We start from the raw sequence: 12,077 nt of genomic DNA, 5'->3' as shown, positions 1-12,077 counted from the left end.
GCAGATTCATAATAAACAACTTTGGTACAGAGAATATATTGATTCCAATCATTCAAACATTTGAATAAAATATTAGAAAATTGTTTCCTTTTTTATTACAGTCATACAGGTAAACTTATAACGACAATTGAGCATAGAATTTTAGTTATAAGTCATTGCAGTCATAGGTCTAACAACCAGATTCAATTTTTATGTCTTTATGATGATTGTTAAATGAATCACTGCGATCATTAAGTGGTGCAGTTGTTAAGTGAATGATTTGGTTGTAAGTCTAAATCCAATTTATCAAAAACCGTCACAAAACTTGTTCATGTGACTGCAGGATGCTGAAACTGGTTATCAATGCTCCTGATCATGTGACTAAGAGTGGTGGGGCAATTATAACTTCAAGGACAGATTACAAGTACAAGATTACAAGTTTTCAAGTTCATTGTAACTTAAAACAGTTGTTAAGCAACTGGTTGTAAGTCAAGAACTACCTGTAATAAGATTTCATCAGCTTAAATAAAACAGAAGTATCAGAAGTTTGCATAAATATGTTTCATGCAGATGCCCCACATACAGAGTTGGATTCAGATAGATGGTTATACATGCTTAGATCCCTACAATACTGGGGGTCTTTTAAGTTTTATAGTAGTTAAATCTGAGTAGGTCTGGCTCGAACCCACAAAAATGTTCAAAGTTTCACTTCTGGTGATTCTTGCAGGCCAACCAAAGCAAGCTAATGACATCCTGTTGATTTCAGTAATAACTTGTTTTCCTGTTTGTCAGGTATCCAAGCTGGTGAATCAATCTGTTCCAAGTCACTCCTGGAACAGACTAGCTAATTTGACACTATTTCAGAATTAGGTAGCTTGAAGCTAATTGCACATTGTGTTTCTTTCAGTGGAGCTTATATAAAAAGCAAAACACCTAATTTCTATATAGATGGGCACTTGGCATTTAAAAGTTAAATAATACAGGAAAATTATTTCCCTATTGTTTTTGTAACTTCCACATGATCTCTTAGTTTCTAACCTTATGCCTTAACATGATTGAACAGAAGAAAAAATACGTTTAATAGTTTCAACATTCAGTGCAATTATGACTCTTATCTCTCCTTTCTCCTAAGTTATGGCATGCAATTCTATTTTAGGGGAACAAAGTGGAGATTTAGGAAAGATGCAGAGAACTGTGCTAGCAAAATCTATTTAATTACTATGCCATAAACTTTTAACCACCAGATTGTGTGGAATTTGGTTAAGTAATAATGTCATTGCAGAAAATGTGGAATCTCAGTTTGCTTAGTTGTACTGATAAATGTGCTCAGAAATGCCTAATTTAAATACTCCAACATTCACTATCTAAAATTTAGTAGAAAGAGCATCTCCCTTATTTTAGACAATTCATGTGTAAAAACAGCTATAATGCTTATACTGCAACTGGGAGCTGTCTATGTACAATATATGTAAAATTTCAGCCTGCAGAAACTTAAAGTAAATGTCCCTCTGTACCTATTTTGTAATTCAATTAGTAAAAACTGCCCTATTCAATAGTCTAATACAAAAATAATCCATGTTAAGTAGCATAGTGTCAGGTTTTAAGTAAGCACACATTTAAATGGCATACATTTCGGTCTTTCTGCCCTGCTTGAGAGGGAGCATGGCCAAGGATGTGCTGCCACCAGTCCTGCCACCAGGCAAGAAATACTGAAGGATACTGTGAACAGGCTCTGGAGCCAGTTCATGGTGAAGGTCCACACAAGAAGCATTGTGGGCTATCCCAAGAGTTGTAAGAAAAGTGACATTTCTGGACCAGCTCTTGAAGTGGCTCAGCCTATATACAGCATGGTGGGAACTCTGCTGGAGAAAATGCTTCCCGCTCAGCTCAGCAGGATCCCAAGTTCCACAGATGAGAGCAAGTGAGGAGCGCCCAAGATGAAAGTGCTACAGCTCCAGGAGGACTTAGGACATCCTTAGAAGGAGCTGCAACCACTGCTGTCTTTGCAGCTTGGTTGTTGATGACAAACAGTGCTATACTCAGGTTCGGACTATTTTGGAATCCTAGTAAGTGCACTGGCCCCAGCTGAGGTAGCATCGATTCGGAAGGACTACAGAATGCTATAATTTCTGTTGCCACTACACCTGCTGGGCGAGCTACTGCTGCATGGTGAAATTACGCTGCCCACACTGGTCTTCCCCGCAGACGACTCCTGCTTTCATCCGCTTGGCCCATACCTGCCTTTCCGTGCTGTTCAGAGGGTATTGCACCTATATGGATATGAACAATGCTCCCCTAATTCTATGCTACTCTCTTGTCATAATCTGTGAAGAAGGATGGCTGACAATCAACCTGTACTAGAGTCTTCTACCTGTCCATTCAGATGTTTATTTTCTGATTATGGCCTATATAAATACGCATATGTAATTGTAAATACTCTGTCTATTTAAAACAAACTATATTTTTTGTATCTAAAACCAAGAATAATTTTAGTTTCAGAGGCTCTAAAAATTTAATGAACAGATTAATTAATATCAATTGCCTAAATAGGCCCATATGTAGCATTTCTTTAACCAGGAGGCAAATTTTCATGGTGTCAAACAGTAGCATTTCCTGCCTCCACACTGTCCCCCAGTTACTATTTTAGGCTAGCAGATGATGCTTTACTATATTCTATGAGTCAATCCATTTTATTTATCACCAACATTTTCAGAGTGACTTATTTCCATGCAAACATGGCTTTGTTAGTATTTGTTAAATTGTACATGGGAATTTGCAATGTTTTTTTTCCATTCTGGGTAAGTGGCCTTCCACACTTCAGAATATTCCAACAATGGGAACTGTAATGCTGTAGAAGATTTTTGTGGCTTTCCTTTCTATTCCACACATCTACTAACCATCCCTAGTTGGGATGCATAGATATCTGGAATTAATGCTTATATTTGCTATGGGGTGATGTTTTGGACATAGATTTCACACTCTGAAAGGGCGGGGAGAGAAGTCCTTTTTCTCTTCTTTATTCTTGATAATTTTTATATAATGCAGAAATGAGATAATTCATTTAGAAAACATAGTGTATATTTTCCCTTTCCATACACACAATACTATAGAAAGATGTTAAGACTTTCAGAATTTGCTTTCAAAAACTTGAAAGCTAGTCTTTACTTATACAGATTTATTATTATTTTTTTGAACATCAGAATTCATGATATGTATAAAACCTGTTCCAGATCGTCACCACTATCTTTCTCCTCGCAAGCAAAGCAGTGGGTGTTTGGGTAGAAAAAAGAACCAGTGAAGCATGGTAAAGAATAAGCTTATTACATGAAAGTAAACATGAGCTGAAAGAGATATAAAGATAGCAAGATTTTAAAGTTGCAGAATTTTGTGTAATATTTGGTTGCAAGAATAAGAAAACATTGGTGGAGAGCAAGCTTATTGTATGAAAATAAACAAGAGCTAAAGATAGCAAGACTATAAAGTTGTAGAATTGGCCATAATACCTGGTTTCAAAAATAAGCAATAAAAGATTTTGTTAGAAAACGGGGTAATTGTAGTATGATTACAAGTAATAATAAACAAAAGCATTTGGATTATAAATATTGTAAGAAAAGCTCATGCCAAGAGACCCAACTATAAAGACAGTGCAAGCAATACGGCTCACAATTTCACTGTCTACATTTATGGATAAGGGAGAATGGAAAGGTGTGAATCCTCCTAAACGTCCTGCATGTGGTGGTGATGATGATGATGACATCCATTCAGTTAAGCCTGCTCTCTCTCCACATCATCTGATCTTGCACTACTTCTTTGAGCTTCTCTATGCTCTGGTTGGTGTCAATTTTGATAGTGTCCAGCCACCATGTTCTTTGACACCTTAGTTTCCTTTTACTGCTAACTCTTCCAAACATAATTGCTTTCTACAGTGAATTCCCTGCATGACATGACTAAAGTCAGTGATATGAAGTTTTGTGATTTTGCCTTCTAGTGTCTGGTGTTATACGCTCCAGTACTTACTTGTTAATCACCTTTACTGTCTAAGAAATACATAGGAGCCTTCTCCATCACCACAGCTCAAACAAGTTGATTTTCTTCCTCTCTTGCTTTCTTAAGATCCAACCAACTTTCATAACCATAGGTACCTACGGGTAATATAATATAGCAAACTATTTGTTGCCAGACTGTCCTTGCTTTTCCACATTCTGCAAGCAACCTAACAAACAATGCTTGAGAAATATTGACCCAGTACAGGCAGTCCTCAACTTATGACCACAATTGAGCCCAAAATTTCTGTTGCTAAGTAAATTAGTAACAGTTGTTAAGTGAATCTGGCTTCCCCGTTGACTTTGTTTGTCAGAAAGTTGCAAAAGGGGATCACATGACTCCAGGACACTGAAACCGTCATAAATATGAGTCAGTTGTCAAGCTTCCAAATGTAAATCATGTGACCATGGGGATACTGCAATGGTCATAAGTGTGAAAAATGGTCATAGGTTTTCTTTTTCAGTGCCGTTGTAACTTTGAATGGTCACTAACTGAACTGTTGTAAGTCAAGGATGACTTACAATAATTAAGACATTTTGTGAAATGCAGTTATTTCAGTTGTAAACTTTATCATGGGTTCCCTGGAGGGAAGAATTTTATTTAATGATCACCCTTTCTTTTGTCTGGGGATTCCTTAGAACTTGTCCTTAAAGACCAGAGACACTTTCTTGAACCACACAGCCTCTTATTTGTCCTTTTAATCTACAGTGTTACTTCCTTGCTCTCCATTGTATTCTGTTTGGAATGAAACAATTTGCTGCAGCCATCTCACCATGGCCAGCTTGATTTGACCATCTTGACACAGCCAACTCGCTGCCGGACAGCTTACCCCGACCAAATTGCCACAGGATCATTTGTCACTGAAAATTCCATGAGTGATAATGCAACACAATAAATGTTATCTGCCACTGTTTCTTTGACATAACTTCCATTTTTGTGAATGGAAATAATGTCAAAGAAACAGTGGAGGATCACATGGAGTTATTCCACGTGGAATTTTCTATGGTGAGTTGTCCCGCAAAAGGTTTGCCATGGTGAGATGACCATAACAAGCTGCTCTAGACCCTGTTCTGTTTTTTTCTCTAAAGCAGATCCCAAATAATTGGTGACGTGACTGAAATTTGCCTCGTTAAACGAATGTTGTTATGGCCATTTTACAGATTGTTAACTCTGCTAAGGGATTAATACCAGCACCAGTTTAGCTTTCCAAGGTACAGATAGCCCTTGACTTACAACAGTTCAGTTAGTGACTGTTCAAAGTTACAATGGTACTGAAAAAGGTAACTTATGACCATTTTTCACACTTATGACTCTTGCAGCCTCCCATGGTCACTGATTTTGGATGCTTGACAGCTGACTCACATTTATGATGGTTGCAGTGCCTGGAGTCATGAGATCCCCTTTTGCGACTTTCTGACAAGCAAAGTCAGCGAAGAAATTAGATCCACTTAACCGTGTTACTAATTGAAGAACTGCAGTGATTCACTTAACAAATGTGGTGGGGAAAATGGTAAAATGGGGCAAAAATCACTTAACAAATTTATCACTTAGCAACATAAATTTTGGGCTCAATTGTAGTTGTAAGTTGAGGACTATCCTTTCATTGGTTGAAAAGATCAGGTTTTCAATATGCATTATAAAATAGCTTATGCATTGTAAAGTTGTGATAATATTCCTGTTTTGATGGGTATTTGAATATTGGGGGCCTGCTTTGGAATGCTTTTTTGTTTAAAGTAGATTTTTGCTGATTTTAGTTTACATGTTTTAAGGTTACTGAATGGTAAGGATTTTAACCAGAAGCTTGCAATATGCATAACAAGCTTTTAACACTTGTATTGTATTTTACTGTATGAGCTGCCAGTCTCTTGGGACTGCACAATGTACAAATGCTTGTACTGTAATAAATAAAACTATTCAACTGGTGCATTATGCCCTCAGTACATTCCATTCCACATTACTGATATTTAAATAAAACATTGTATTCTGATTTTGCTGCAGCTTTGTCAGAAAAAAATAAAAAATGCTGTAATAAAAAATATTAATCCTATAAATGGCAGCTCAAAATAAAATTATCATATAATTGTTTTACAACAATTTAGAGGGTATTTTAATCCCTCTAGTTTAGTTCCTATTTGTAACTTTTTATATACTGCATTGCAAAATGACTCCAAGTGATTTACAGTATAACATAAAAAATAGATCATCATCCCACTAAAAAGTAAAAAAGATTATACCACAAAAAGCATTCTACCGGTAAATAATCTCAAGCATTGACCATTGTATCTGAGAATTGTTTTAATGGCCATTTTAACTGATAGCAAAGAGTTGTTAACATTTTGACCTCATTTCTAAACAAAAGGTTATATTCCAGAAGGAAGAGGCTACAATGGGAAAACATTGCTTCTGCCCCTAACATTTTCACAACGGGGGTTACTTTGAGCATTCCTTCTGGGGTGAGACATGCGATGGGACAGTTCTAACTAAAAGGCAATCCAGAGATACCTGAGAGCAACTCTATGAAAATCTTTAGAGGTTAAATTCAGCACTTTGAACTGAATCCCAAATTCTTATTAGAAGCCAATGCAGCTGTCAAGACGTGGTGTTCCGTGATAGCAGTAACTTGCCCATTTTGCCATGATCACAGCTTCCATGTTTCCTTCAAAGGCAGTACTATACCTATAAAATGCATTGGAATACTCTAGCTTCAAGTAGGAGCTGTTGCCATAGCTGTGCAACATTTTGTAGTCTCCACCTGCAAATCCAGGAGTAGCTGGAAGTCCAAGAGAATCATCAAGCACTACTTTAAAAAATATAATCCTATCCAGAATCAAAGTAGTAACCAGAGGCAACCAGACGATTTTGGAATAAACAGTATCATGGAATGATTCAATGTTAGCTTGTATTTTTTCATCTATGCCATACGACTTCCACACTGAGCCAAAACTGCCATCTTGTCTCCAATTCTAACCAGGATAGCTGTATGTTGAGTATCATCAGCATATTGATAAAAATTCATTGTGAAAGAAAGGATAAAATCTGTCAGTTGTTTTATGTATATGTTTAAAAAGCAGGAGCAAACTAGCTACTCACCTAGCTTTCTCAAGGGAGTAATCATTTGATTGACCATTCCTACCTGCCACCATCAATTGTAACTGACCACTTGAAGAAAGAGTGAGATCACTGTAAAATACAGTGTCACCTCCCAGTCCTAAAGGCGGTCAAGAGGGATACAGTGATAGAGAACCTATGTCAACCCCTAAAGCCGTGATGATGAACCTATGGCATGCGTGCCGGAAGTGGCACGCAGAGCTATCTCTCTGGGCACGTGGAGCTGTCACTCGTTGCTCTTCCGGGTTCCGGCACACTGGCCAGCTGGTATTCATGTGCACGGGGTTGCCAGAAACTGGAAGAGCAGCTGCCCAGTGCACATGTGCGTGCCAGGAAGATGATCTTCCTGTTTTTAGCATGCACATTCATGTCAGCCACTTGGTCTTCTGGTTTCTGGTGCACATGCGCGCACAAAGACCGGCAACACCAAAAGCAACATGAGCACATACCAAAAGACACGGAGAGGGGATCCCAGCAGTTGCTTCCTAGGGGAGCAGAGCTGTCAGCCAGGCCAGGGCTTCCCTCCTTCCCTGCCTGAGTGGGCTTCTTGCATGGTCCCAACCCTCCAGCCCATGGCGCATCTGTGGTCCAGGGCTGCAGGCCAGCTCAGGTGTCGCAGAAAAGCTGGCTAGACCCCACGCAGCCCCCTTGCAGATGCAGAGGTTGAAAATGGGGTGCACGGAGATGGCAATAGGCGGCAGCGGTGATGAGTGGCGACAGTGGCAATGGGTGGTGGCGATCCCCACAGCCTGGAACAGCTGATAGGTGGTATTCCGGGAAGCCGATCCAACTGCCAATCAGCTGCTCGTGCTAAATCAGGCTGTGCTGAAGCTGGCTTTGCTGTCTGCTGCAAGGAGGCAAGTTGCTGGGAGGCAGAGGCAGATTTGTTTTATCGTGTTTTCCTCCTCAAAAGCTAGGTGCGTCTTGTAGTCCGGAGCATCTTACAGTCCGAAAATATGGTAATGTCAAGTGCTGTTTTCTTGGTAATGTAAAAAAAGTTGTCATTTTCAGCATTGGTAACGGCTATTAATACTTGGTGATCACATCTTCTATTCAAGAACAGCTAGGGATGGATTGGCTAAGCATCAGAGGATTTTAGGATTTAAGATGCTGTGAATTAGATGCTCACAGTCATTAACACAGATGGAACAACTGATGACAAGGCATAGGAGAATGGATTAAAAGGGCAGGAGTGACATAAACAACAAGTTATTTGGAGCAGTCACACAAAATAAAAATAATAATTAAAACCTTGCTGAAAAAATACTTTAAAATATAAGCAGCTTTGAAAAAATTAAATGAATAGAATAGAATAGAGCTGGAAGGGACCTTGGAGGTCTTCTAGTCCAGCCCCTGCTCAAGCAGGAGAATCAATTCCATCTCAGACAAGTTATTGTCCAGTCTCTTCTTAAAAAACCCCGGTGATGGAGTGCTCATGATTTCTGGAGGCAAGCTGTTCCACCAGTTAACTGTCCTCACTATCTGGAAGTTTCTCCTTAATTCGAGGTTGCTTCTCTCTTTGATTAGTTTCCAACCATTATTTCTTATCTTGCCCTCTAGTGCTTTGGAGAATAATTTGACCACCTCTTCTTTATGGCAGCCCCTCAAATACTGGGAATACTGCTATCATGTCACCCCTAATTCTTCTTTTCTTTAGACTATCCAGACCCAAAACCTGAAGCTATTCTTCATATATGGTTTAGTCTCCTGACCTTTGATCATCTTAGCTGCTCTTTTCTGAACTTTTTCCAAAGTCTTAACATCTTTTTGTAGTATGGAGGCCAAAATTGGTTGCAGTACTACAGGTGTGGTCTTACTAGGACTAATAAATATAAAGCGGTACAAATACTTCACATGATCTTGATTCTATGCCTTTGTTTATACAATCCAGGATTGTATTAGCTTTTAAGGCTACTACTGCACACTACTGGCTCACATTCAGTCATCCACTAGGATTCCAAGGTCCCTCTCACAATTACTGTTTTTGAGCCAGGTCTCACCTAATGTGTACTTATACCTTTGATTTTTCCTGCCTAAATGTAAAGCTTTGCTTTTCTCCATATTAAAATTCATTTTGTTGGATAGGGCCCATTGTTCATGTTTGTCAAGATCTTTTTGGATTCTGAGTTTGTCTTTGTCAGGGGAAAAATTTCACCCTGAACTAATGAGGTCTGGAATCGACGGCTTTTCCAAACAGCATATCCTCAAGAAGCGAAAAATTAAAAAAAAACCCGAGAACATGTTCTAATTAAAAAACAAACTTTAATACAAAAATAAGAAATAAGAAAATAAACAAATCTATCTAATTGTTACATTTTGGCAAGAACAAATGTTGTCCGCCTTCTCCGGCAGACGAACAAAGATCAAAAGGAAAGAAGTCTCTGGAATGTGTGATGTATTATAAACATGTTAAGCATGCGCAGTAAATCATTGTCAGATAAGACCTATGACCTGCGCAGTAACTCTTTCAGTTCAGCTAGCAAACCAATTAACGCAGTGACAGTCTTCTGGGGTGTTGGCTTATTGTAAGAAAATGATCAGCCTCAGCTTCAATAACTTTGTTCCATAGTCTAGACCAGTGTTTCTCAAACTTGGCGACTTTAAGTCCTGTGGACTTCAACTCTTCAGCTGTGCTGGCTGGGGGATTCTGGGAGTTGAAGTCCACAGGACTTAAAGTCGCCAAGTTTGAGAAACACTGGTCTAGACCAAGGGCCTTCCCTGGTTAAAATAAAAACTTTGAATAATTGTAGCATATCACACATGGCAAACAGCCATTTGTAGCAATTCAAATATTCTTGAGGGAAGATCTTGCAGATATGATTTCAAGGCTGGAACTGATTTTTTGTAAAGCTAAACTATGGGCTATTGTAATGTAGAAATAAACTGAATATTAAAGCTAAAGAAGCTTCAGAAGTTAAGAATAAAATCAAATATTAGGTTTGGGCTCTGTTATTTCCTAGAATCCAGTATTTGAATATGTACAATATGTAACTGGTACTTATTTCTGATTTCTGATTGGATTATTACTCTTAAATATGAAATGTCAATTAAATGTTTTTATATTAACATAATTATCTACATGATTGAAATATAGTCACGATAGGTCCCTAACATTTGTTTTATTCTTGATCCTTTGTTTCTAGCCTTTGGTCTTGAAATGCTTTCTTGTTCTTTATATAGTGTTGCAATAATAGATTTATTTCAGCAGGATATTTATCTCTTATATTTAAATTAACACTGAAGAAACAATTGTAATGCAACTGACACAATTGGATATATTTGCTTGTTTTCAGGGAATAATGTTCTAGGAAAAACTATCTTGACTTAGTTGGCAAAAAGTAAGTTAAAAATAACAAAGTGGAATGTTAAATGTTTACCATATTTTAGTGTCTCTGAAACATAAATATATACTGAACAGTTGATACTCCGCATAGTTAGTTAAACTTTTTACCATTTTAGCTACAAACACCTGAGCTCCATAACTTCAATAACATCCTGCATTTAGTCAATTAACCAGATGAGAAAAGCTAAAGAAATGATAAACAGAATCAAAATGTCAAAAGTTACAAACTTTTTTCAGTTGAATGCAGTCAATTTAAATAATTATATAAGTGTCTGAAAATCAAATAATCAAAATATTAAACTGTCATTGTTATATAAATTGTCCTCAAAAAGGTTTTTTTTTATTGTTTTAATTAGACAAATAACACACACACAAAACACTCTTCAATACAACTGCCAGCTAGCATGTCAATTGGTTACATTTGAGTTCCGTGCATTACTACAATCATTCTTTATACTTCATTCACATTAAATTGTGCATTTTAAATCAAAAATGATACCCACATTCTCCTTTAGCTACATTTGTTCTGAGAGTACTTTTATCAAGAGACATTCGTATTTATATTATTCAATGGATGAACATTTTAACACTGACAACCCTCTATGAGAGCTACCACATTCTGTTTATTTATCGCCTAGGATCCCTACTTCTTTCCTCCATCTACCTATACCATTTATCCCATATCTGATAGAATTCTGATTCTTCTTTTCCCTGGATTTCTTTAGTTAATTTGTCCATTTCGGCACAGTCCATCACCTTTCTTATTATTTCCTCTTCGCTTGGGGTTAGCTTGTTTTTCCATTTCTGGGCATAGGCAATCCTTGCCGCCGTTATTATATGCAATATTAAATACTGGATTTCTTTTTTGTATTTTGTAGGCAGTAATCCTAATAAGAAAATTTCCGGTTTCCAGTCTATTTTAAATCCCGTTATTGCCTCCAGCCACTTTTGGATCTTTTTCCAAAACTTTTTAGCCTCCTCACAGGTCCACCATAGATGATAGTATGTTCCATGTATTGATTCGCATTTCCAACATTTTGGGGATGTGTTTGGCGATATTTTGGCTAACCTTGTTGGTGCTAAGTGCCATCTGTAAAACATTTTATACTGGTTTTCCTTATATGCGACCGAGAGTGTCATCTTTAAGTTTGTTCCCCAAAATTTTTCCCATTTGTCTAATTCAATATTGTGTCCAAAGTTCTGTGCCCATTTTATCATTTGTTCTTTCACAATTTCCTCTTCCATTTTGTATTTCAGGAGAAATTTGTATATTCTCCCTATCAATTTTCTATCTGGGCTTTGGATGATTTTATCCAATTCGTGTGATTCTGTTTCAATGTCATATGATTTGGTATCATTATTGTATTTAGTTTTGATTTGAAAGTAGGTTAACCAGTCCACTTTCGTGTTCCGTTCTGCCAATTCTTCAACTGTTTTTAAGTTTCCCTGTCTATCAATTAAATCTCTATATCTTAGTATCTTGTTCCAATCTATAAAATTTGGATGAGTCGTCCTTTCTGTTGGTGATAGCCAATTCGGGATTTTCACGTAATGGATTTTTTTAATTCTGAGCCATTTTTGCAATAACGCTCTTCTAACTAAA

The sequence above is a fragment of the Natrix helvetica genome, assembly GCF_964273705.1.
Source record: "Natrix helvetica genome assembly, chromosome: 6".
Lineage (NCBI taxonomy): Eukaryota > Metazoa > Chordata > Lepidosauria > Squamata > Natricidae > Natrix > Natrix helvetica.
This window is presented reverse-complemented; position numbering follows the sequence as displayed.